Here is a 27,523-nt window from a genome sequence, read left to right as displayed (position 1 = left end):
AAATGAAAACAAAAAAATACTAAAACTTGTAGGATGCAGCAAAAGCAGCACAAAAAGGGAAGTTTATAGCAATAATTGCCTATATTAAAAAGATGAAAATTCACAAATAAACAACCTAACTTTAAAACACAGGAGACTAAAAAAATAAAAATAAATGAATCCCCAAGTTAGCAGAAGGAAGGAAATAATAATCATCAGAACAAAAATAAATGAAATAGAAAATAGAAAAACAATAGTAGATATCAATGAAAATGCATTGTTTTTTTTTTTTCAAAAAATCAACAAAATTGACATACTATTAGCTAGATGAAGAAAATAATTAAAAAGACTCAAAATTATTAGAGAGAAGATATTACAACTAATGCCACAGAAATTAAAAAGATTATAAGAGATTACTATGAGAAATTCCAAACCAACAATTTGGATAGCCTGGAAGAAATGGATAAATTCCTAGAAACATGCAATCTACCAAGACTGAATTATGAAGAAATAGAAATTCTGAACAGACCTATAACTAGCAAGGAGACTGAATGGGTAATCAAAAACCTCCCAACAAAGAAAAGCCCATGACCAGATGGTTTCACTGGCGAATTCTACCATACATTTAAAGAACTGCTGCCAATCCTCAAGCTCTTCCAGAAACTGAAGAGAAGGGAACACTTCCAAACTCATTTTATGAAGCCAGCATTATCCTGATACCAAAGAAAAAGACATCAAAAGAAAACTAAAAAACAATGTCCTTAATGAATATAGGTGCAAAAATCTTCAACAAAATATTAGCAAACTAAATTCAACAACACATTAAAAGGATCATACACCATAACCAAGTGGGATTTATCCCTGGAACACAAGAATGGTTCAACAAACAAATATCAATCATTGTATTACACCACATTAATGGAACAAAGGATAAAATCATATGATCAACTCAATAGATGCACAAAAAAGCATCTGATAAATTCAACATCCTTTCATGATAAAAGTACTCATCAAACTAGGAGTAGAAGGACATTATCTCAACATAATAAAATCCAGTATGACAAGCCCACAACTAACATAATAAACAATGGGGAAAAACCAGAAGTTTTTTCTCTAAGATAAAGAACAAAACAAAGATGCCCATTCCTGCCATTTCAATTCAAAACAGTACTGAAGGTCCTAGTTAAAGCAATTCAGTTAAGGAAAAAAAAAAAGCATCCAAATTGGAAAGGAAGAAGGGAAAATTATCTCTACTTGCAGATTATATAATCTAATATAAAGAAAAGTCTAAAGATCACACACACACACACACACACACACACACACACAGTAAGAATAAATGAATTCAGCAAAGTTGCAGGATCAAAATCAACATTAAAACATTAACAAATTCAGTAGAGTTTCTATAAACTAGCAATGAATAATCTAAAAAGGAAATTAAGAAAACAAAACCATTTACAATAGCATCAATAAGAATAAAATACTTAGAAATAAATTTAACCAAAAATGTGAAAGAATTGTACACTTAAAACTACAAAGCACTGCTGAAAGAAATTAAAGAGGACACAGATAACTGAAAAGAAAGAAATGTGTTCATGAACTGCAAGATTTAACATTGTTAAAAATACCCACATTACTCAAGGGGATCTACAAATTCAGTGCAATCACTACCAAAATATCAAAGACATTTTTTATAGAAATAGAAAAATTAATCCTAAAATTCATATAAAACCATGAAAGATTCTGAACAGTCAAAACAATCTTGAGCAAAAAGAACGAAGTTGGAAGTCTCACACTTCCTAATTTCAAAATATATAGCAAAGCTAGAGTAATTAAAAAAACAAAACACCACAGTATGGTACTGGAACAAAGACAGGTACATAGAGCAATAGAACAGAACAGAGAGCCCAGAAATAAACCTTCACCTATGCAGTCAAAGATCTTCGACAAGAAAGGCAAAACTACACAATGTGGAAATGTTGAAGTCTCTTCAACAAATAATGCTGGGAAAACTGGATATCCACAAGCAAAAGAATAAAACTGGACCTTTTATCATACACAGAAATCAATTCAAAATGAATATAAGACTTAAACATTAGACCTGAAACTAAAAATTTTCTAGAAGAAAACAGGGGGGAATGCTTTATTACATTGGCCTTAACAATGATTTCTTGGATATGACACCAAAACACAGGTAATATAAGCAAAAAAAATAGACAATCGGACTACATTAAACTAAAAAGCTTTTACATGGCCAGGAAACAATAAGCAGAGTGAGGAAATACCTGCAAACTAAATCTGGTAAGATATTAATATACAAAATGTATAAGGAGTAACTACAACTCAACAGCAATAAAACATATGTTTAATGGTGCAGCCATCATGAAAAATACTATATAGTTTCCTCCAAAAAATAAAAAGAGAGTTACAGGATCCAGAAATCTCATTTTTGGATGCAAAGAGACTCGGATCTTGAAGACGTAGTGTATTCCCATATTCATCACAGCATTGTTCAAAATAGCCAAGAAGTGGAAACAATCTAAATATCCATCAACAACTGAACTTTGTTTAAAGTGTAATTATATATACAATAGAATATTATTCAGCCATTAAAAAAAAGAAGGAAATTCTCTCATATGCAGCAACATGGATGAACATTGAGGATATTGTGCAAAGTGAAATAGCCAGCCACAGAAGGGCAAATACTACATAATTCCACTTACATGAGGTATTTAAAGTAGTAAAACTTATAGAAAGTAGAATTGTGTTTTCCAAAGATGGGAAGAGAGAAATAAGGAGTTGCTTCAAAGGGTATAGAACTTTAGTTACGCACCATGAAAAAGTTCTAGAGATCTGCTGTGCCACATCTGTTGTACTATATACTTATACTTTTAATAAGCAATTAACAGGGTAGAATTATTGAATTCTTGAGAAAGCTTGAGGACATTCGAGCATGCAAGGCTGGAGAAAGGACAGTTAGCAATACAAGGTGGGGGCTGGGGGGAAGCTTTACAAGAAAAACATGTTCCAAGCAGGAAGAAAACTGAAGTATATATAATGATTTTGAGCAGCTCATGAAATGTTCAAAGGAAAATTCATTTTATCATGATGTTATGAACATTGCTGGGTTTTTATTCTTCACTATACATATTTTCAGTTATTTTCTTAGGACTTGCTGAAGGGGTTACCACATACAGTCAGTTATTAGGCTCCATTAACTGCCGGGGGATTACTCTATTGTTTGTTGTTTTTTTTAATCAAGATTTTTTAAAAATTGATTTATTTATTTTAATTGGAGGCTAAGAAACCTAGGGCATAAAACACTCTGGTTTCATGATGCAATTAAACTCTAGCTTCTTTGTAACTGAGGTTACTGTTTGAGGTTTTCTGACCCCAAGAGGACTTTCCTCAGCTGTCTCTTTCCCTGGTTCTCTCTGGTATAGTAACTGCCCTGTTGTATAGTCTGTCTCTCATAAAGCTACCTACTTTCTCTTAATTGCTTCTTAACAAAACTTCCAATACTTTTAAAATTTAGTAGAAGTTTTATTTTATATGAGAGTAGAGTTGATTTACAGTGTTGTGTTAGTTTTAGGTGTACAGCAAAGTGATTCACTTATACATATACATATACCCATTTCCTTTCAGATTCTTTTCCCATATGGGTTATTATAGAATACTGTACTGAGTACAGTTCACTATGTTATACAGTAGGTTTTTGTTGATTATGTTACACACAGTAGTCTATATGAGTTTATTCCAAACTCCTAATTTATCTCTCTCATCTTTCCTCATTGGTATCCCTAAGTTTGTTTTCAAAGTCTATGAGCCAGTTTCTGCTTTGGAAATGTTCTTTTTTTTTTTAGATTCCCCATAAAAGTGGTTTATGCCCTTAAAACAACCGCTATTATTGCTTCCCAAAATGATTTTTTTTTTACCAATACAGTTGTTTCACCAGTGTGAGGGTCCTTAGAGTTCCTTATGATAACGTTCTGAAAGAACATTGTTTTCTGAATGCCAAAGGAGTCACAGTGCTAGAGCCATAGAGAAGAAAATGTAACCTAGGCACACTACTTGACTAGAGGGAGAAATACTCATATCAATATAACTATGTAAAGGTTTTTAAAATGTGGGTTTAAAAAAACATTTTAGAACTGATCTTTACACAAATTTAGTGCAGTTTAGTTGCTCAGTTGTCTCCAACTCTTTGTGGCCCCATGGACTGCAGCACACCAGGCTTCCCTGTCCATCACCAACCCCCAGAGCTCACTCAAACTCATGTCCATTGAGTCAGTGATGCCATCCTACCATCTCATCCTCTGTTGTCCCCTTCTGCTCCTGCCTTCAATCTTTCCCAGCATCAGGGTCTTTTATAAGGAGTCAGCTCTTTGATCAGGTGGCCAAAGTACTGGAGCTTCAACTTCAGCATAGTCCTTCCAATGAATATTCAGGAGTGATTTTCTTTAGGATGGACTGGTTGGATCTCCTTGCTGTCCAAGGGACTCTCAAGAGCCTTCTCCAACACCAAGTTCAAAAGCATCAATTCTTTAGTGCTCAGCTTTCTTTATGGTCCAACTCTCACATTCATACATGACTACTGGAAAACCATAGCTTTGACAAGACGGACCTTTGTTAGTAAAGTAATGTCTCTGCTTTTTAATATGCTATCTAAGTTCATCATAGCTTTTTTTTCCAAGGAACAAATGTCTTTTAATTTCATGGCTGCAGTCACCATCTGCAGTGATTTTGGAGCCCAAGGAAATACAGTCTCTCATTGTTTCCAGTTTCCCCATCTATTTGCCATGAAGTGATGGGACTCAATGCCATGATCTTTGTTTTTTGAATGCTGAGTTTTAAGCCAGCTTTTTCACTCTCCTCTTTCACTTTCATCAAGAGGTTCTTCAGTTCCTTTGCTTTCTGCCATAAGGGTGGTGTCAACTTCATATCTGAGATTATCGATATTTCTCCAGGCAATCTTGATTCCAGTTTGTGCTTCATCCAGCCTGGCATTTCTCATGATGTACTCTGCATATAAGTTAAATAAGCAGGGTGACAATATGCAGCCTTGACATACTTCTTTTGCAATTTGGAACCAGTCCGTTGTTCCATGTCCAGTTCTGATTGGTGCTTCATGACCTGCATACAGATTTCTCAGGAGGCAGGTAAGGTGGTCTGGTACTCCCATCTCTTTAAGAATTTTCCACAGTTTGTTTTGATCCATACAGTCAAAGGCTTTGGCATAGTCAATAAAGCAGAATACATGGTTTTCTGTAACAATCTTGCTTTTTCAATGATCCAATGGATGTTGGCAATTTGATCTCTAGTTCCTCTGCCTTTTCTAAATCCAGCTTGAACATCTGGAAGTTCTCGGTTCAGTTACTGTTGAAGCCTCACTTGAAGAATTTTGACTTTTTATTTGCTAGCATGTGAGATTAGGCAAATTACTTAACACTTAACTTTGGTTACAGAATAAAAGACCACCACAATAGAATAAGAGGTAGGGAGATAGGAGGAGGAACACAGAATTGCAAGGAAAGATAGATTTATTTATCTCTTCTTACAAGTGTAAAAAATTAATAAACGGCAACCTCAATTAAATAGCCTTGGGAGACCAGATAGGGGAGCCTCACATCCTGAGATAAAAGCAGACCTGAATAATAAGAAGAAACATTTCCTCTTCTTCTCTGGCAACAGCTCATCCAATTCAGCCAATGAAATGCCACGGATTGTTTGGTCACTATGGCCCTCCTAACTTCACTTCCCCCTTTAGAAGAGTTCTCCTTTCCATTCTTGCAGGGAGCTTACTTACATGTTGCTATGGTTGCAGATCCCAAATTGAAATTCTTTGCAGGTCCTGAATAAATTCTTTTTTTTTTATTATTTTGATAGAGAAATAACTGGTAGTCTATTTGTTGTAGGTCAACAATTTAATGGCCCTTAAAGGGGATCCCCAGAAAGCCCCCAAGAGCTCTGCAGCTGGTGAGCCAACAGGTGTGGTACCAACATTGAGCCTATTGCTTCTCACTGCTTTTCTCACCAACCCTGTTGTTTGAGGGTGGGTCTTTCTCCTGGATCTGAGCTTCCATCTACTTTGCATTTTGAAGCTCTCCAGGTTTTACTCAGTATCTATTTTAAGGTTTCTTCCATTCTGGTTAAGGCCTTGTTCTGTATGTGAGTATTCATTTGGCACTTTGGTCTGATTTTTGAAATCAGACTGTTCCAGCTGGAACTGGCTAGCTTTCGGCCCATTCCTTTTGGAACATGGGATGTTTCACTGGAGTTGTGCCGATTCAGCCTTTGGCCCCATTCCATTTTGAATAGGGGCTGTTAGATTGGAACTGTGCGGAGCAGCTTTTGGCCTGGCTCCTCTGGGACCAGACTGTTCCCTTACAACTGGCTGGTATTAGGCCTGCAGGCTATTTGCACTGTTTATGCTATCTGAGCTATTTGAGCTATTTGAGCTGCTTGAAAATTATTCTCTTACTCTAGAGAAAACCCTCCAAGATTTGGGATCCCAGTTATCTAAATATTTTGAGGGTACCCCTCTTACAGGGACTCCAGCCAATTTTTATTTGAAAACCATAATTCTTCTTCAGGCACATTTCTAACTAAAGGTATTGACCCAATCAAAGACAATGTATAGTATCTATGGCCATTATGAGAAATTTCTGAAGTCCCCTTAACTTTTCTTAAGGCTGAATTGGACAACCACAGCTCTAAATTTCCAAAACTGAATGGAATTCATATTTCAATAAGTCATTTGTGTCTTCCAAACGTTATCAGGAGCTTAAACTTACCACACCACATAATAAGATTTGAAGATTTACTGAGGCAAACAAACAAAGATAAAATGGCTTCCTGAGCCTCAGGATCTCCCTTGGCTTCTTATCTCAAGCCTCACCTCTTGTGCTATCTTCCTCCTTTCCTGCTGTGCTATATACAGCTCCTCTATTTGGTGGCTCCAATGGAAAGAATCTGCCAGCAATGCAGACCTGGATTCCATCCCTGGGTGGCAATGATCCCCCTGAGGAAGGGAACGGGAACTCGCTCCAGTACTCTTGCCTGGAGAATTCCATAAATATAAGAGCCTGGTGGGCTACAGGCCATGGAGTTGCAATGAGTTGGACATGACTGAGTGACTAACACACAATCTATATACACTTAGTTCCTCCATATTAATTCTCTCAATGAGGTTTCCTTTTTCTCTGAAACAACACACTCTCCCTTTCCTCTGGACTTGTCCCTTAAAATTAAACCTTCTAAGGATCCAGAAGCTAAATGCTTAATTTCTTCTACTCCTTGGATTAAAGCAGAACTGCCAGCCATAGCCAAAGATTTTCCCAAAAATAAATTAAGATTCTCACAGATTTGCTCAGGGATTTAATACTCAATCAAATTTATCAACTAAGTTTCTCTGACTAATATCAACTAGTTCATATACTTGTCATGATGACCAGACTCAGCATTAGATGAAAAACGCCAACTGGGAAAATCCTGAAAGGTCTCTAGAATTACAAACAGAGAGCAGCCCACTAACATTATATGATCGTGCTAAGTTGCTTCAGTCGTGCCTGACTTTGTGTGACCCTATGGACTGTAGCCTGCTAGTCTCCTCTGTCCATGGGATTCTTGAGGCAAGAATACTGGAGTGGATGGCCATGGTCTCCTCCAGGCTATCTTCCCAATCTAGGGATCAAAGTCCCATCTCTTATGTCTCCTACATTGGCAGGTGGATTCTTAACCACTAGTGCCATCTCAGAAGCCCCTGGGCTTGAAACATGGATTTTCTAAATTTCATGCCCATCATTTGAAAAGTGATGGTGTTGGACTTTTAAGTACATGATTAACTATTTTCTTGTTAACTCTTTGCCTGAGATAGTTGAACCTCAATTTCCTCCTAAGGCCTTAAATGATACAGTGATAATAGAGACAGATACAGTCCTTGTCTTATAGAGCTTGAGGTTGAGTGATAGTAAAAGCTGACATTATTTTTATAGGCCCAGTACTGTGTTAAGTGCATCATATGCACTATTTCATTCAGTCACACAACCCTACCAACCTAGGGATTGAACCCCCATCTCTTATGTCTCCTGCACTGGCAGTCAAGTTATTTACCAGGAGTGCCACCTGAAAAGCTAATTATATGATCAGGCTCAGGCAATTACTAGGTGTCTTCATAGGGCAGTTCCTAGGGCTTTTCCAAAGCTTATTAACTGAAACGAAATTCGGTCCTATACACAAAATCCTAATAACTCTGTTCATTACTATTACAATCAATTTCAGATTATTTTTAAAGAAAATTCTGGTCTTCCTTCAGATGTTCATTTCACCAAGGTAGCTTTTAACTCTGTATTTATTAGTGGGATGACCCTGGATCTTTCCCTTCTAGTATGAAGGAACAGGGTGGAATAGGAAACTGTGTTTACTCTAGATTTAATCTGGCAAACCAGCTCTTTCATGGTCTAGATGAGTAACCTAAAAAAAAGACTGCTAAAATTCTTAATCTTCAACTCCAGCAAATTAAATCCCCTTAATGAAACCAAAGCCCTCCTAGTTTCTGCTAGTATTACAAAGGGAATATTGGAAAGGAGAATGTTACAAATTTACCTTCAGCCCTCTAACCAGCCTTTCCAATGTCCACTCAATTCTCAATGATGTAACTCTGAGGGACTACAGGGGCTCTCCCCAATCTTCTTCCTAACAGATTTAAAGAAACCTTTCTTCAGACTGAGGATGACACTCTCCCAGTCCTAAATGACAAGAGAACCACACTCTGGGTCCTCAATCAAACTACAACAAAGCAGCCTCTGCCTTGGTGTACTAAAACAGTCCAAACAGTGGGCATCTCTAGTGAACCTCAAGAGGTTCCTGTCTCTGATGCTATTTCCTTTTGTTTAAGCTCTTTGAGAGATACACACCCTTTCTTCTTAGTTCCTCCACCTCTAAGCATTTGCTAGGCTGAGACTTCTTATAGAACTATCATGCCAGAATTTCTTTCTCCCAAAAGGAGTAAATAATTCTAGAACTTCATAGTAGTCGTCTAGGAAGCCAAGAAGATGATTTAAATGGCTCTTTGGAATTTTTCACTTGTTCTCTCTCTGGTGGTGCTACAGCTGAATTCAGGAAACACTGATCCTTTCTCCCTCTCGAATCAGCTACCATCCTTCTCATGGAGAAAATCTCCAACTAATATTGGCAAAATTCATAGCACAACTCCCATCAAGATTCAAATACATCCTTCACAAGGTCTTCCTGGAATTAGTCAATAGCCTATAATTAGAGAAATCCTTCAAGTTATAAAGCCCATAAAGAAATTTGAGTGCCAAAGAATTGATGCTTTTGAACTTTGGTGCTGGAGAAGACTCTTGAAAGTCCCTTGGACAGCAAGGAGATCAAACAAGTTAACCCTAAAGGAAATCAGTCCTGAATATTCATTGGAAGGACTGATGCTGAAGCTGAAGCTCCAATGCTTTGTCTACCTAACGAGAAGAACTGACTCAATGGAAAAAAACCCTGATGTTGAGAAAGGCGGGAGAAGAAGGAGCCGACAGAAGATGAGATGTTTGGATGGCATCAACTCAATGGACATGAGCTTGAGCAAACTCAGGGAGGTAACGAAGGACGGGGAAGCCTGGTATATTGCAGTCTATGGGGTTGCAAAGAGTCGGACATGACTGGGTGACTGAACAACAAGAATAAAAGCTTACAAGGCTCAAGACTGCATTATCCCTTGTCCTTGTCAGTTAGTTCCTATGATACTCCTAATTTTTGTGGGGTGGGGCACAGTGGGTGTTGAGAGAGTTTATTCCTTAAGTAAGAACCAAGCTTTATTTATTTACCAAAAAGAAAAAAGTTGGGGCAAAAGAAAAGACAAGTTGTACAGAAAATTATAACAGTAACTCCCTTTGGTAAAAAGGATGGAGGTTTGTCTAGGATGTCCAAGCAATAAACAATATTATTATCCCTTGACACCCTGTTGCTTCTAACCCTCATATGCTTCTAACATCCATTCCCCTTGGAAATAAATTCTTTACTCTAGTTGAGTGATGTGGTGCATTCTATAGTATTCCAGTTGATGAAGCTAGCCAATACCTTTTTGCCTTTACTTGGAAAGAAAAACAATTCACCTGGACAGTATTGCCTCAGAGTATTACTGAGAGTCCTTTTTATTTCTCACAAATTCTGAAGGCTGATCTGGTTGACATAAAGTTCCCAGGGGTTCTACTTTGTTGTAATATACGGATAACTTGCTTCTTCGCTCTCTGTCTCAAGCCTCCTCAGCATCCATTTGCTAAAGCTTTTAGCTTAAAGGGACATTTGATTTCCAAGGAAAAACTGCAGTTTTCCCAAACCCAAGTTTGATATTTGGGACATCTAATATCAGAACAAGGGTTACACCTAAATCTGGATAGGCTTCATGGTGTCTAAGTTTCCCCAAACCCAAAACTAAGCACCAACTGCAAGGTTTTCTAGCTGGTTATTGCTGAAATTGGATTTCTATTTCTCTCCTATGGCCAAAATTCTGTATTTTTTTGATAGATAACCATCCTGACTTAACTTTATGGAAGAATAAGATGATACAATATTCTAATACTTAAAGGAGAGTTTGATAAACCCACTTGCACCCAGGCATCCCTATTCTCATATTTCCTTTGTGTATGTGAAAAGGAAGGGAATGCCTTTAGGGTACTCAACTAAACACGGGGACCACTATCAACATGCTGGGTACTTTAGCAAGAAATTAGATCCTGTGGCAAGAGGAGAAACCCCATTGTCTTAGAGCCATTACTAACACTGCCCATTTGGTTAAGGCCATGAGAAAAATGTGGGATCCCTTTGACAATTTTTGTACCTCATGCAACGTAAGCCCTCCTGAATTCTCAATCCACTCAACATTTCTCAGCTGGCTTCCTCATCTCCTATGAAGTCCTTTTGTTAACTCCTCCTCTTTCATGTTGTAATAACCTTAACCCTGATACTCTTTTCTCCTCTATCATTGATGAAGTCTCTCACAACTGCTTAATGCTGATGAATCACCTTCCTACTACTCATGATAATCTGCAGGAAATTCATTTTGGTATTGCTGACTTCTCATGGTTCACTGATGGCTCTTATTTTAAAAGTAAAAATGGCATATATTGTGGTGGCTATGCTATTGCAACTAACTGCCTTTAATATTTTTGAGGGAGCGTTTTTTCCTCTAAGTACTTTGGTCCCAAAGGCTGAATTATACACTCTGACACAGGGTTGTACTTTAACCAAGGGCAAAACTGTCAATATTTAGACTGACAATAGATATGCTTTCAGAGCAACTCATGATTTTTTAATATTATGGAACACTATGGATTCTTTACGCCCACTGGAAATACAGTTTAACATGGCCCCTATGATTAAGAATTATTGATGCATTACTTTTATCTGCCACTTTGTGAAATGTAGTGAAAGTATTAGTCACTCAGTCATGTCTGACTGTTTGTGATTTCATGGACTATAGCTGTCAGGCTCCTCTGTCCATGAAATTCTCCAGGCAAGAATACTGAAGTTGGTAGCCATTCTCTTCTCTAGGGGATCTTCCTGACCCAGGGACTGAACCCGGGTCTCCTGCGTTGCAGGCAGACTCTTTACCATCTGAGTCACCAGGGGAGCCATCTGCCACCTTAGCTATTATCAATATGCTGGGTCATTCTAAACTTGACTCTCTGAAAGCTAAGGGAAATTGCCTTGTTTACATTTTCACAAGGAATGCTGCCCTTAACGGAACTAACAGCAGAGAAACCTTTCCATGGTCCAAAGGGATATTTCTCCAAATGACAACTTAGAAAAACTGGCTAGAGAAGCCCAACAATTGACCTTGAAAAGGAAAGGCAAGACTAGAAATTCAAGAATTGTTGGTTTGATAAAAAGAGAAAGCTCTGGTTTGCACGAAATAACAATCTGGCTCTACTGGAGACTTTAAAATTCCCACTCCTCACTACTGTACATGCATTAAATCTCTGGTCTACTGAAAAAATGACAGCCTTCATGAATTAATAGTGGTAGGGAAACTTTAACAATGCCACAAGAAGTGCCTACTTTCCTTGTTGGCTTGTCGGAAATATAACCCAGGGAAGCCTGTTTGTACTGTTCCTGGACATTTAAAACCACCTAATTGGCCATTTGAGGTCTGGCAAATGGAGTGATACGATTTCCTCTGTCTCATGAATATAAGTATGCTTTAGTCATGGTCTGTATGTTTTCACACTGGACTGCAGCTTTCTCTTGCAGACAAGCCACTGTCTCTTCTGAGGTTAAAGTTCGTTTGGAAAAGACTATCCTCATCTAGGGAACTCCTCTTGAACTTCATAGTGATCTCATTTTACTAGTCAGGCACTTCAGCAAGTCTGAACTGTTTGGCTTGTCTTACAACATTTTTACTCCGCATACCACCTCAGTCCTCTGGTTTAGCTGAATGCATGAATGGCATTGTGTGTGTGTGCTAAGTCGCTTCAGTCTTCTCCACCTCTTTGCAATGCTATGGACTATAGCCTGCCAGGCTCCTCTGTCCATGGGATTCTCCAGGCAGAAATACTGGAGTGGGTTGCCATGCCCTCCTCCAGGGGATTTTCCCCATCCAGGAACTGAACTCACCTGTCTTATATCTCCTGCATTGACAGGCAGGTTCTTTACCACTAGTGCCACTCGGGAAGCCCACTAATGGCATTATTAAGACTCAGTTGGCAAATTTTGTAAAATTCCTCCAAATATATTGGCCAAAAGCATTGCTATTGGTCTTTTTAAATCTCAGATTCACCTCTGTTAGAATTCATAAATTCTCACTCTTTGAGGCAGTTTATGGATGCCCAATGCACTTGGCTCCTTGCCTCTTTTAAGCCATAACCAATGAAAGGCTGCTGCTGCTGCTGCTAAGTCACTTCAGTCGTGTCCAACTCTGTGTGACCCCATAGATGGCAGCCCACCATGCTCCTCCATCCGTGGGATTCTCCAGGCAAGAATACTGGAGTGGGTTGCCATTTCCTTCTCCAATGCATTAATGCATGCTGAGTCGCTTCAGTCGTGTCCAACTCTGCATGGACAGCAGCCCACCAGGCTCTCTGTCCATGGGATTCTCTAGGCAAGGATACTGGAGTGGGTTGCCATTTCCTTCTCCAAACCAATGAAAGGAGATATTCCAATATTTCAAAGGCCTGATTACTTCTATTAAAAATGCAAAGTATTTCAGTGGAGCAATCTTTTCATAGCTCATTCTCAGGAGACAAAGACCTTGAGCATCAGACCTTGAAATCTGAAATTTTGTCATTGGAAAAAACACATCCAGAAGGACTCTCTTCAACCTTGCTGGAAAGGTTCCTATTAGGTGTTGCTAACTGACCCTTGTGCTACCAAACTCCAGGGAAAAGACTCTTGAGTTCACACGACAAACCTAAAAAGCAACAAATCCTAACTGGATTGCACATTATCTACTGACTTCAAAGTAGAGATTTTCCAGAATTGAAGCAGATGACATCTGATGAGACATCTTTCCCAAGTTATACAAACCAGGCCCACTGGATATCTGTCACCAAACCTCTGATGATGTCATATGTTCAGATGATTTTTAATGTCTGTGATTTTGATAACATGGACTTAGATAAAAAGTATCTAAGAGTTCTTCCTAGATCTCCTCGTTACTCAAATGTGACATAAATAGGTTTCAAATTTGTGCACTTTCTAACCTGGGACACTGTACTCAAGTAAGGTCATTCCTTGTATTGAAGGACAAAAAACTGGTGAAACCAGAAAACCTCTTTTTAAACAAATGTTTTTATTTTAACTGGGGGATAACTGCTTTACAATATTGTGTTGGCTTCTGCCATCTATCAACATGAATCAACCATATGTAAACATATGTCCCATACCTCTTGAACCTCCCTCCCACTTCCCACCTTCCCACCCTCTAGGTTGTCAAGAGTATGGGTTTGAGCTCCCTGCATCATACAGGAAATTTCCACTGGCTATCTATTTTACATAAGGTAATGTATGTTTCCATGCTATTCTCTCAATTTGTCCCACCTTCTCCTTCCCCCACTGTGCCCATAAGTCTGTTTTCTCTGTCTGTGTCTCCACCACTGCCCTGCAAATAGGTTCGCCAGTACCATTTTTCTAGATTTCATATATATGTGCTGGTATACGATATTTGTTTTTCACTTTATTTACTTCACTCTGTATAATAGGCTCTAGGTTCATCTACCTCATTAGAACTGACTCAAATGCATTCCTTTGTGTGACTGAGTAATATGCCATTGTATATATGTACCACAACTTCTTTGTCTATTCAACTATTGATGGGTATGTAGGTTGCTTCCATTTCCTGGCTATTGTAAATAGTGCTCCAATGAATACTGGGTACATGTGTCTTTTTTAATTCTGTTTTTTTCAGGGTATATGCTCAGTAGTGGGATTGCTGGGTCATATGGTAGTTTTATGTCTAATTTTTTAAGGAATCTCCATACAGTTCATCATGGTGGCTGTATCATTTTACATTCCCACCAACAGTGCAAGAGGGTTCCCTTTTCTCCATACCCTCTCCAGCATTTATTGTTTGTAGACTTGCTGATGATGACCATTCTGACTGATGTGAGCTGACACCTCATCGTAGTTTTGATCTGCATTTCTCTAATAACGAGCAATGCTTAGCATCTTTTCATGTGTTTGTTGCCTTCTCTATGTCTTTTGGGAGAAATGTCTGTCTAGGTCTTTTGCTCACTTTTTGATTGAGTTGTTTTATTAGCACTGAGCTACATGAGCTGGTTTTATATTTTGGAGATTAATCCTTTGTCAGTTGTTTCATTTATTATTATTTTATTCCATTGAGGGCTGTCTTCTCACCTTGTTTATAGTTTCCTTTGCTGTACAAAAGCTTTTCTAAGTTTAATTCAGTTCAGTTGAGTCGCTCAGTTGTGTCCAATGCTTTGCGACCCCATGGACTGCAGCATGCCAGGCCTCCCTATCCATCACCAACTCCTGCAGCTTACTCAAACTCATGTCCATTAGGTCACTAATGCCATCCAACCATCTCATCCTCTGTCGTCCCTTCTCCTCCCACCTTTCCCAGCATCAGGGTCTTTTCCAACGAGTCAGTTCTTCGCATCAGGTGGCCAAAGTATCAGAGTTTCAGCTTCAGCATCAGTCCTTCCAATGAATATTCAGGACTGATTTCCTTTAGGATGGACTGGTTGGAGATCCTTGTAGTCAAAGGGACTCTCAAGAGTCTTCTCCAACACTATAGTTCAAAAGCATCAATTCTTCGGCACTCAGCTTTCCTAATGGTCCAACTGTCATACACATACACGACTACTAGAAAACCATTGCTTTGACTAGATGGACCTTTGTTGGCAAAGTAATGTCTCAGCTTTTTAATATGCTGTCTAGGTTGGTCATAACTTTTCTTCCAAGGAGTAAGTGTCTTTTAATTTCATGGCTGCAATCACCATCTGCAGTGATTTTGGACCCCCCCCCCACCAAAATAAAGTCTGTCACTGTTTCCATTGTTTCCCCATCTACTTGCCATGAAGTGATGGGACCAGATGCCATAATTTTAGTTTTCTGAATGTTGAACTTCAAGCCAACTTTTTCACTCTCCTCTTTCACTTTCGTCAAGAGGCTCTTTAGTTCTTCTTCACTTTCTGCCATAAGGGTGGTGTCAACGGCGTATCTGAGGTTATTGATATTTCTCCCGGCAATCTTGATTCCAGCTTGTGCTTTATCCAGCCCAGCATTTGCCATGATGTACTCTGTATATAAGTTAGATAAGCAGGGTGACAATATACAGCCTTGATGTAGTCCTTTTCCTATTTGGAACCAGTTTGTTGTTCCATGTCCAGTTCTGACTGTTGCTTCCTGACCTGCATACAGATTTCTCAAGAGGCAGGTCAGGTGGTCTAGTATTCTCATCTCTTGAAGAATTTTCCAGTTTGTTGTGATCCACACAGTCAAAGGCTTTGGCATAGTCAATAAAGCAGAAATGGATGTTTTTCTGGAGCTCTCTCACTTTGTCAATGATCCAATGGATGTTGTGTCAACCTGTCAACCTCTGGTTCCTCTGCCTTTTTAAAATCCAGCTTGAAAACCTGGAAGTTCACGGTTCACGTATTGCTGAAGCCTGGCTGGGAGAATTTTGAGCATTACTTTACTAGCATGTGAGATGAGTACAATTGTGCAGTAGTTTGAGCATTCTTTGGCATTGCCTTTCTTTGGGATTGGAATGAAAACTGACCTTTTCCAGTCCTGTGGCCACTGCTGAGTTTTCCAAATTTGCTGGCATATTGAGTGCAGCACTTTCACAGCATCATCTTTTAGGACTTGAAATAGCTCAACTATTGAAATTCCATCTCCTCCATTAGCTTTGTTCATAGTGATGCTTCCTAAGGCCCACCTGACTTCACATTCCAGAATGTCTGGCTCTAGATGAGTGATCATAGCATCATGATTATCTGGGTCGTGAAGATCTAGTTTGTATAGTTCTGTGTATTCTTGCCACCTTTTCTTAATATCTTCTGCTTCTGTTAGGTCCATACCATTTCTGTCCTTTATTGAGCCCATCCTTGCATGAAATGTTCCCTTGGTATCTCTTATTTTCTTGAAGAGATCTCTAGTCTTTCCCATTCTATTGTTTTCCTCTATTCTTGGTAGTGATCACTGAGGAAGGCTTTCTTATCTCTCCTTGCTATTCTTTGGAACTCTGCATTCAAATGGGTATATCTTTCTTTTTCTCCTTTGCTTTTCACTTCTCTTCTTTTCACAGCTATTTGCAAGGCCTCCTCAGACAGCCATTTTGCTTTTTTGCATTTCTTTTTCTTGGGGATGGTCTTGATCCCTGTCGCCTGTACAATGTCATGAACCTCCATCCATAGTTCTTCAGGCACTCTGTCTATCAAATCTAATCCCTCAAATCTATTTGTCACTTCCCCTGTATAATCATAAGGGATTTGATTCAGGTCATACCTGAATGGGGCTTCCCTGGTGGCTCAGACGGTAAAGCGTCTGCCTGAAGTGTGGGAGACCTGGGTTCAATCCCTGGGTTGGGAAGATCCCCTGGAGAAGGAAATGGCAACCTACTCCAGTACTCTTGCCTGGAAAATTGGTGGGCTATACAGTCCATGGGGTCGCAAAGAGTCGGACACGACTGAGTGACTTGGATTATTGAATGGTCTAGTTGTTTTCCCTACTTTCTTCAATTTAAGTCTGAATTTCGCAATAAGGAGTTCATGATCTGAGCCACAGTCAGCTCCTGATCTTGATTTTGTTGACTGTATAGAGCTTCTCCATCTTTGGCTGCAAGGAATATAATCAATCTGACTTTGGTATTGACCATCTGGTGATGTCCATGTGTAGAGTCTTTTCTTGTGCTGTTGGAAGAGGTGTTTGGTATGACCAGTGTGTTCTCTTGGCAAAACTCTATTAGCTTTTTCCCTGCTTCATTCTGTACTCCAAGGCCAAATTTGCCTGTTACTCCAGGTGTTTCTTGACTTCCTGCTTTTGCATTCCAGTCCCCTCTAACGAAAAGGATATCTTTCGGGGGTGTTAGTTCTAGAAGGTCTTGTAGGTCTTCATAGAACCATTCAACTTCAGCTTTTGCAGCATCACTGTCAGGGCATAGACTTGGATTGTCATGATATTGAATGGTTTGCCTTGGAAACAAACAGAGATCATTCTGTTGTTTTTGAGTTTGCACCCAAGTACTGCATTTTGGACTCTTTTGTTGACTATGATGGTTACTCCATTTCTTCTAAGGGATTCTTGCCCACGGTAGTAGATATAATGGTCATCTGAGTTAAATTCATCCATTGCAGTCAATTTTAGTTTGCTGATTCCTAAAATATCGATGTTCACTCTTGCCATCTCCTGTTTGACCACTTCCAATTTGTCTTCATTCATGGACCTAACATTCCAGGTTCCTATGCAATATTGTTCTTTTTTTTAAAATATAAATTTATTTATTTTATTTATATAAATAAATAAATCGGTCTTTGCTTCCATCACCAGTCACATCCAAAACTGGGGTTGTTTTTGCTTTGGCTCCATCTCTTCATTCTTTCTGGAGTTATTTCTCCACTGATCTCCAGTAGCATATTGGGCACCTGGGGAGTTCACCTTTCAATGTCTTATCTTTTTGCCTTTTCATACTGTTCATGGGGTTCTCAGGGCAAGAATACTGAAGTGGTTTGCCATTCCCTTCTCCACTGGACCACATTTTGTTAGAACTCTCCACCATGACCCATCTGTCTTGGGTGGCCCTACATGGCATGGCTCATAGTTTCGTTGAGTTAGACAAGGCTGTGGTCCATGTGATCAGAATGGTTAATTTTCTGTGATTGTGGTTTTCAGTCTGTCTGCCCTCTGATGGAGAAGGATAAGAGGGTTATGGAAGCTTCCTGATGGGAGAGACTAACCTGGGGGAAACTGGGTCTTGTTCTGATGGGTGGGGCCATACTCAGTAAATCTTTAATTTTCTATCGATTATTTTCTGTTAATTAAGTTTAATTAGATCCCACTTGTTTATTTTTTGCTTTTATTTCCATTACTCTTGATGGTGGGTCATAGAGGATCTTGATGTGTTTTATATCAAACAGTGCAGGAAACCTCACTCTTGACCAGCAGTATTTTGAGAGGAAGATGTCGATCAAAAGGAGAAAATGTAAAAAACCAATAAACAGAAACCTCAACAAAATAGGGTCAGGAGACCAGAAAGTGAAGCTCTCATGTCTTATCACAACAGCAGAACCCAACAGGGAGAAGAAAAGGTTTGTTTTTTTTCCAGGCAAGAATTCATCCAATGAGAGACTTCAGAACTCGGCCAATGGAAAGTCATGGACTATTTGGGTTACTATGGCTTTCCCAATTTCCTTTCCACTCTATAAAAGAATTCTCTCCATTTTTTTCATGGGTCCTGTACATGGCTTGCCATGGTTTCAGATCCCAAACTGAAATTCTTTGCTGATCCTGAATGAACCCATTTTTGCTAGAGAAATAACTTGCAGTCTGTTTAAGTCAATACAAAGTAGAAAGTAAAGAGAATTATCTACAACCTGTGGAGACAGAAACAGAAGTCTATGTTACTTGTGGTTACTTGTTTATTTATAGTTACCAAGGTTACAGGAATGATGGAACTTAAGATACGATAGAATTATTTTGGAAACAGAGACAGAGCAACAAGGCTGGAAGTGGGAGTAGAAAGGGAATTAAATCCATATGCATAACAGCAAAAGTAAGTTAGTCACATTTAATACTGGTAAGCAAAGAAATAGTAATATAAGCATATTATTTAGAGAAATTTGCTACTGCTGCTGCTAAGTCACTTCAGTCGTGTCCGACCCTGTGCGACCCCATAGATGGCAGCCCACCAGGCTCCCCGTCCCTGGGATTCTCCAGGCAAGAATACTGGAGTGGGTTGCCATTTCCTCCTCCAATGCATCAAAGTGAAAAGTGAAAGTGAAGTCGCTCAGTCGTGTCCGACTCGTAGCGACCCCATGGACTGTAGCCCACCAGGCTCCTCCATCCATGGGATTTTCCAGGCAAGAGTACTGGAGTGAGGTGCCATTGCCTTCTCCTAGAGAAATTTAGGTAACACCAAAAATAAACACAAATCTAGGTTAAAAGTGTTGTCTTTCAGTGAGCTGGTGCTTTGATTATAATCTTTCTTTACTATTTGCATTTTTCAGGGTGTATATGGATTACTTTGATAACAATAAAATGTATCTGAAAAAATAATTGTTTCCCCTTGTGGAAGCTCTATATTTACTTTCTTATTTCAATGTGTACAAGTCATCTTGAGATCCCTCTTGTATTTAGTTTTATCTTTTTTTCTCTCTTTAAAATATTCAAAAGTTTTGCAATCATGGGGGAACTATTCCAGTATTTCTCTTAAATCATACTCAGATTGATCAGAATTATTTTCTCAAGCTATTTGGATTGTTTTCAACTTATAATTATTTTGAAAATCAACTAATGTTAAAAAATTATTATCTTTAGCAGTATCTGTCCCTGGTAGCTTTTAAAACAGGTTATTTCTCAATGCCATTTTCACTGTCATTCAAAGCTTACTGCTTCTGTAATAAAGAAACATGTTAAATTTGCTTTCTGGTCAGTAACATATCCATTTGTTTAGATTCTGAGATAAACAATGCTTAAATTGTCATTAACATTCCTTTTGACACCTTGAAAAATTATGTTTCAAGATTTTATTTGTAAGAATCACTACATTAATGTCAGAGTTAGCATTTACTTGCAATCAAACTTTTTATCAGTTTTAGTTTATAAAAACTGCCTCACTTATTTTTCCATGTAGTATAAGCAATGTAGAAATACTAAAAACATAAATTACTTGTGGATATTGAATACAGGACACTTTTGTGGTGGTCTATGTATCAGATAATTTGTATACCACTTCAAATCCTATCAGCCACACCTCTTCTAGCCCCTGCTGCAGTGATCAATTCTTTATGGATTTCAACAGCTCACTTTCAAGTGCAATGTTTTGATGCCTTTCCTCAGGTTGCATCACATATCTTACTTCCTACTCCTATACCTCTGCCATCCTTAACCAATGGGCTACAAAGGCTGATAGATATATGCTTCCCTTTTCATCCCCAGGGAAAACAATTGTGACCTGAATTTCATAACTCTTCAAATCAAGCATCACTCACCTATACTTTTAACCAATGCAGTAACACAATTTCTTACTGGCTTTATCTCTTTCTCAATGTCACTGTATTAGCCTACTCAGGCTGCCATAACAAAATGCCATATACTGAGTGGTTTAAACAATATAAATATATTTTCTCACACACCTGGAGGCTGCAAGTCCAAGACCAGGGTGCCAGTATGGTTGAGTTCTTCTGAAGACACTCTTCTGGCTTGCAGAAGACCATTTTCTCCCTGTGTCCTTACATGGCAGAGAGAGATAAGAGCACTTCCCCACTCCTTACAAGCACACAACTGATCACATTTGGGCCCCATGCTTCCCTGGTGGCTCGGATGGTAAAGCGTCTGCCCGCAATGTGGGATACCCGAGTTCGATTCCTGGGTTGGGAAGATCCCCTGGAGAAGGAAATGGCAATCCACTCCAGCACTCTTGCCTGGAAAATCCCATGGACTGAGGAACCTGATAGGCTACAGTCCATGGGGTCGCGAAGAGTCGGACACAACTGAGCGACTTCACTTTCACTTATTAGCTTATTTAATCTTGATTAGTTTCCCAGACATTGTCTCCGAACACAGTCACTGGGAGTTAGGGCTTCAAAATATGAATTCTGAAGGGACATAATTCAGTCCATAGCAATCACACTCTTAATGTTCTTCACCCCTGCTCCTTAAGATCAACTAATCTTCAAGGAAGCTTCTGACTTAGGCTATACTTTCAGGGGAATCGAGGTTACAGTATGTTTTGTTCCATGTGTGTGATAACAGAAAAAAGGATTCATAGAAAGTACAGTCATGAGGCATTATTCACAATGCTTAATTAATTCAATAAAAGGTATGAGTATCATGCAAGACACCATGCTAAGTGAAAGTTGCTCAGTCGTGTCCAACTCTTTGTGGCCCCATGAGCTATATATAGTCCAGGGAATTCTCCAGGCCAGAATACTGGAGTGGGTAGCTGGTCCCTTCTCCAGGGGATCTTCCCAATTCAGGGATTGAACCCAGGTCTCTCGCATTACAGGTGGATTCTTTACCAGCTGAACCACAGGGAAGCCCATACTAAGACACCATGCTAAGTGTAGTATTAAATAAGAGACATGACCCTAGTGTTTTTTTTTTTTTAATGTAGAAGAGAAATACAACACAGTCAATTATAATTATATAAAGACATTTGCGAAATGTACTATGAAGAGGTCTAGGTTGCTAAAAAGGTAAATAAAAGGAGAGCCACACTTTGAGTCTGGATACTCAAAGTAAACTTTAAGAAAATAAGGTTTAAGTTGAGGTCTGAAAGATTAACAAAATTTAGTAAGAAATGGTGTGGACACAGTGGTGGGGGTGGGGGATTGGGGGTGGTGGACTAGAGACAGCAAAAAGCAGGTAGAAAGCCTGAGTCGGGACCAGACACGCACAGGCAGGTTAGCATAGCTGGAAGAGAAGGGTAGACAGGAAGAGATGAGGGGTGGGACTGTGGCACAAGCAGGGCCCAGACTGTATGAATTGAGCATTGAAGGTCCTAGTAAGCACTCTGAATGCTAAAATGAGAACCGTAGGAAGCCTTTGAAGGATTCTGTGCAAGGTTTTTTTATCCTATTGTTACTGTGGTTTTTGTAACGCATGTTGGTTATGCAGCCCTCATTTACAGTACTTAAAATCATTAGTTGAAAAGATCAGATCTAGGCATACATAGATTAATTGCAGCTCAAGCTCTCAAAAAATGACATTAAAGGAAAGTACTCAGGTCACTGAGAGGTCTTGCAAGAAGAGTCAGTGGACATAGCAGGGAATTGTGGTAGGAAAGGTCCTTCATCTGGCATTCACCAAGGAAAGATTAGGAGTCAGATCAGGTGAGCTACTACAGATACCTAACCCATGCTACCCAAGACATGATTTCTGGGTCCCAGGTTGAGATCCAAGGACAAATTCTAATATGAAAAACCTTTCCACTCTTCATGAAGATACTCAGACACTGGCCTGGGAACAAAAAAATTAACAATAGAGCTCCAAGTAGCATGTCTATAGTGTGAAGTAATATGACTACCTGTTTTTTTTAAAAAAATGTGTATTTAGTTGTGTTTGACTCTTTGTCCCATTGGAATGTAGCCCACCAGGCTCCTCTGTCCATGGGATTTTTCAGGCGAGAATATTGGAGTGGGTTGCCATTTCCTTCTCCAGGGGATCTTCCCTACCCAGGGATCAAACCCATGTCTCTTATATCTCTTGGATTTCAGGCAGATTCTTTACCTGCTGAGCCATCAGGGAAGCCCTAAAAAAAAAAAAAAAAAAAAAAAGTAAAAGAAAAAAAAAATTATCCACACTGATCGTGAATCCTCCTCTAAATGGAGGCTTAGAGATTACACTTATGGTAGCTTCCAAAAATTATCCATGGTGTCTACAAATGTCTTGTCTTAAATCTTTTGTTCCAACTTTATAGTTGTGCTAGGATTAGATTAGGTGAAAAAGCAAGATTTGCAGCTATACAAATGTTTTGCTGCTGTCCTGCTCATACATATATGAACTTGCCAACATCTGTCTTTAAGGCAGTTCACTAGTAAGGGGTAGTGTACTTCTATGATTGGAAATTCCTCCAAATGAATCTTTGTTCAGTTCAGTTCAGTCGCTCAGTCATGTCCAACTCTTTGTGACCCCATGAATCGCAGTACGCCAGGCCTCCCTGTCCATCACCATCTCCTGGAGTTCACTCAAACTCACATCCATGGAGTCAGTGATGCCATCCAGCCATCTCATCCTCTGTCATCCCCTTCTCCTCCTGCCCCCAATCCCTCCCAGCATCAGAGTCTTTTCCAATGAGTCAACTCTTCGCATGAGATGGCCAAAGTACTGGAGTTTCAGCTTCAGCATCATTCCTTCCAAAGAACACCCAGGGCTGATCTCCTTTAGAATGGACTGGTTGGATCTCCTTGCAGTCCAAGGGACTCTCAAGAGTCTTCTCCAACACCACAGTTCAAAAGCATCAATTCTTCAGCGCTCAGCTTTCTTCACAGTCCAACTCTCACATCCATACATGACCACTGGAAAAACCATAGCCTTGACTAAACAGACCTTTGTTGCCAAAGTAATGTCTCTGCTTTTCAATATGCTCTCTAGTTTGGTCATAACTTTTCTTCCAAGGAGTAAGCGTCTTTTAATTTCATGGCTGCAATCACCATCTGCAGTGATTTTGGAGCCCCCAAAAATAAAGTCTGACACTGTTTCCCCATCTATTTCCCATGAAGTGATGGGACCAGATGCCATGATCTTCGTTTTCTGAATGTTGAGCTTTAAGCCAACTTTTTCACTCTCCTCTTTCACTTTCATCAAGAGGCTTTTTAGTTCCTCTTCACTTTCTGCCATAAGGATGGTGTCATCTTCATATCTGAGGTTATTGATATTTCTCCCAGCAATACTGATTCCAGCTTGTGCTTCTTCCAGCCCAGAATTTCTCATGATGTACTCTGCACATAAGTTAAATAAGCAGGGTGACAATATACAGCCTTGACGTACTCCTTTTCCTACTTGGAACCAGTCTGTTGTTCCATGTCTAGTTCTAACTGTTGCTTCCTGACCTGCATACAGTTACTTTGCCTCAAAAAAAAAAAAAAAAAAAAAAAAGGCCTAATACCATAGGAACTTAATGGGAAAAATCTGGGAAAATACTTTTATATTCAGAAAACTTGATAAGTTTATTGATGACAAAAGAAAACTAAAATGCAAAATAAAGAAAATATGCCAAATATCTTATAGGAGAATACAGTAAGAAAGAACTAGCATTATAGTAAATGTATGCATTAAACATACATCTAACATAAATATACATGCATGTATATATATTTATATATATAAAACAGAATTTTATTTGAAAGAAAATTGGGAACAAAAACATTTATTAGCTAGCAATTTGATCCCATTTATATTACTAAATCAGAGGACAGGGAAACTTGGTGTGTTGTAGTTCATAGAATTGCAAAGCATTGGACATGACTTAGTGATTGAACAACAACAGCAAGATACTAACAAACAGCTCATCCATGGATATTTCAGGTTATTTATGTGCATATTTTACAAAAATCACTAAATTAGTCAACTCTTCTGTTAACTTACCCCACTAAAGCAACAAAAAACAAGCAAACTACTAGTTCTGACTCATTTGAATAATAGGCAAATATATTTAGGACCTAACTGTTTGTAAAATAAATTCTCTAAAGCTATAACTCATGCCCTTTACTTTACACTGGGGAAAATTAATCATTATTTCAAATGAAAATTTAGTCCTTGTTCAAAAATTAAAGTATTTACTAGTCATTGTTCAAAGATTAAAGTATTAATTAGTACATTTTAAAAGAAGATGAAATCAGGATAAAACCTTTATCTTACTGGAAGAGTCATGTAAGCTGGCTCCTGGGAATCAGGATCATGATGCCTAGCTATGAGATTGACCCATCCATCTTCAACAGCAACCTGGCCAATTCAGGGGCTGAAAATCTCTAAAGGCTGGCCTCTGAGGCTGATTATCTGTACCTGGATACAACAGATGGGTATTTTGTTCACATTACTTTTGGCCACCCTATGGTAGAGTCTCCAAAAGCAGCGAGGACAGGATCCTTTCTTTGACATGCACAGGATGGTTTCTAGGCTGGAAGAGTAGGTAAAGCCAATGGCTATAATAGGAGTCAATCCATATATACAAGAACCCAGGGGCTTTCCTTAAAGACATTTGGGGCAATGAGATAAAGGTTGGACTTGCCATCAAACTAGGAACTACAGTTGAGTATTTGGTACCATGGGCTAATCAGATAGACATGGTCTTGGATATGTCAGTTGAACCTGGATTTTCAGGGTAGAATTTTACTGAAGATATGATACCAAAGTTTGTTGGTTGAGAACACAGTTCCTGTCTTTTGGCAGACAGATTAATGGTAAAACAGATCACCATACTCTCCATAACTATGCAAACACAGAGCCTAACATGATTGTGTCTGTCAGTGATATTATAAGGAATGAAGACCCCATATTCGTGATAAAGCTATTAAGATATACTTTCTCAAGAAGCTGCTCAGAAAAATTCTCTTCACAGGTGAAATTTCAAGGAGTCCAATGTTTCTGTTCATGAAATTTCCCTTTTATTGGAAAATGAGAATGTTGACTACCAAGTCATATTGCATGAAGCTGTACTGCTTTCCTAGGGAATTATTCACTCCAATGATTAAAACCTACCGTGAAAAATGTTCTAAGAGATTAGAAACTGGACTGTACACCTACATTTTCAATGATGGAATTTAAAGATTGTTGTTGTTCAGTCACTAAGTCATGTCCTACTCTTCACAACTCCATGGACTGTGGCATACCATGCTCCTCTGTCCTCCACTATCTCCTGGAGTTTGCTCAAATTCATGTCCATTGAATCAGTGAAGCAATCCAACCATTTCTAACCAAATTTAAAGATTAGAGTACTGAATATGATTCAGTAATTCCACTCCTGAGCATGTATCTGGAGAAAATATAGCCAAGACATGGAAGCATTCCATAAACAGGAATGGATCAAGATGTAATACATACATACAATGGAATATTACTCAATCATTTAAAAGAATGAAATGATGCCATCTGCAGCAACATGGATAGACTTAGAGATTGTTATACTGAGTAAAGTAAGTCAGACAGAGAAAGACAAATATCATGATATCATTTATATGTGGAATCTTAAAAAAATGTTAATGAACTTATTTACAAAACAGAAATAGAATCACAGATGTAGAAAAGAAACTTATGGTTACCAAAGGGGAAGAGAAGAGTGATAAATTAGGAGATTAGGGTTGACATACCCACTACTATACATAAAATAGATAACTTAGTAAGGACTACGGTGTAGCCCTGGGAACTCTACTCAATACTCTGTAATGATCTACATTGGAAAAGAATCTGGAAAAGAATGGACATATGCATTTGTATAACTGATTCGCTTTGCTATACAGTAGAAATTAACACAACATTGCAAATCAACCATACACCAATAAAAATTAATTAAAAAAAATAAAGATTCAGTTCAGTTCAGTTCAGTTGCTCAGTCGTGTCCGACTCTTTGAAACCCCATGAAATGCAGCACGCCAGGCCTCCCTGTCCATCACCAACTCCCGGAGTTCACTCAGACTCACTGAAATACCGTTTTTCCTGGGAGGCTTCATTTTAATAAAGAGTAAAAATATAGCTGTCTTAAGATTATAAACAGAAACATATCTTAATGCCTAAAGAAGGCATATTAGCTATTATGAAGAAAATTATTTTTCTGCATTTATGGAAAGAATTTTCTGTTGTTTCCCATCTGTTAGCCAAAAGCAATGAAGTCTTTATGTTTCTCCTGTTTCATCACTTGTGATTTGATAAAATGAGCAAAATAAAACTAATAAAAACTATAAGCTTGAATCTGGCAGGGATGGCATGCCATATTCCTTTTGCATCTAAAACATCTATTCTTTCACTTCTTACTGTGTAGTCAAATACATAAAAACTATTTTAAAAACGTGTGAAGCCCAGGGGTTTTCAGGTGATCTGCTCTAAAATATAAGCACGACTTTATCTGCGTGTTTTCTTTGCTAGCTTTGCTGAAGGAGCAGATTATTCAGTGACTTTTGCCGCCTTCTTAATGCCACCTACCATAAAATATTAAATAATCCTGTTGCCTTAGTTCTGAGTACAAAGAAAAGTAACATCTCTATTTGGAAGTAATATTGAACTAAATCTTGACTCTGCCCTTTAGGTCTATTTGACCTCTGAAAATTACACAACCTCTTTGAGCTTTTATTAACTACTATATATCAAATGTATTTTAACAATTGTTCAGGATTTTGTTGAGTTAAAAGAAGTACCATAATAC

The 27,523-nt window shown here is 38.6% G+C and overlaps 1 protein-coding gene and 1 pseudogene across 8 annotated transcripts in view; one reads left to right on the top strand and one right to left on the bottom strand.

The window, feature by feature from the left end:
* SLC4A10 (solute carrier family 4 member 10) overlaps positions 1-27,523 on the bottom strand; it is a 352,866-nt gene that overhangs the window by 59,154 nt on the left and 266,189 nt on the right. The window lies entirely within an intron of this gene.
* Positions 25,066-25,730, top strand: LOC102180709 (annotated as a pseudogene).

This window comes from Capra hircus, chromosome 2 (genome assembly GCF_001704415.2).
Source record: "Capra hircus breed San Clemente chromosome 2, ASM170441v1, whole genome shotgun sequence".
Taxonomy (NCBI): Eukaryota; Metazoa; Chordata; class Mammalia; order Artiodactyla; family Bovidae; genus Capra; species Capra hircus.
The sequence above is the reverse complement of the archived record's forward strand: the minus strand, read 5'-3'. Positions and strand labels throughout refer to the sequence as shown.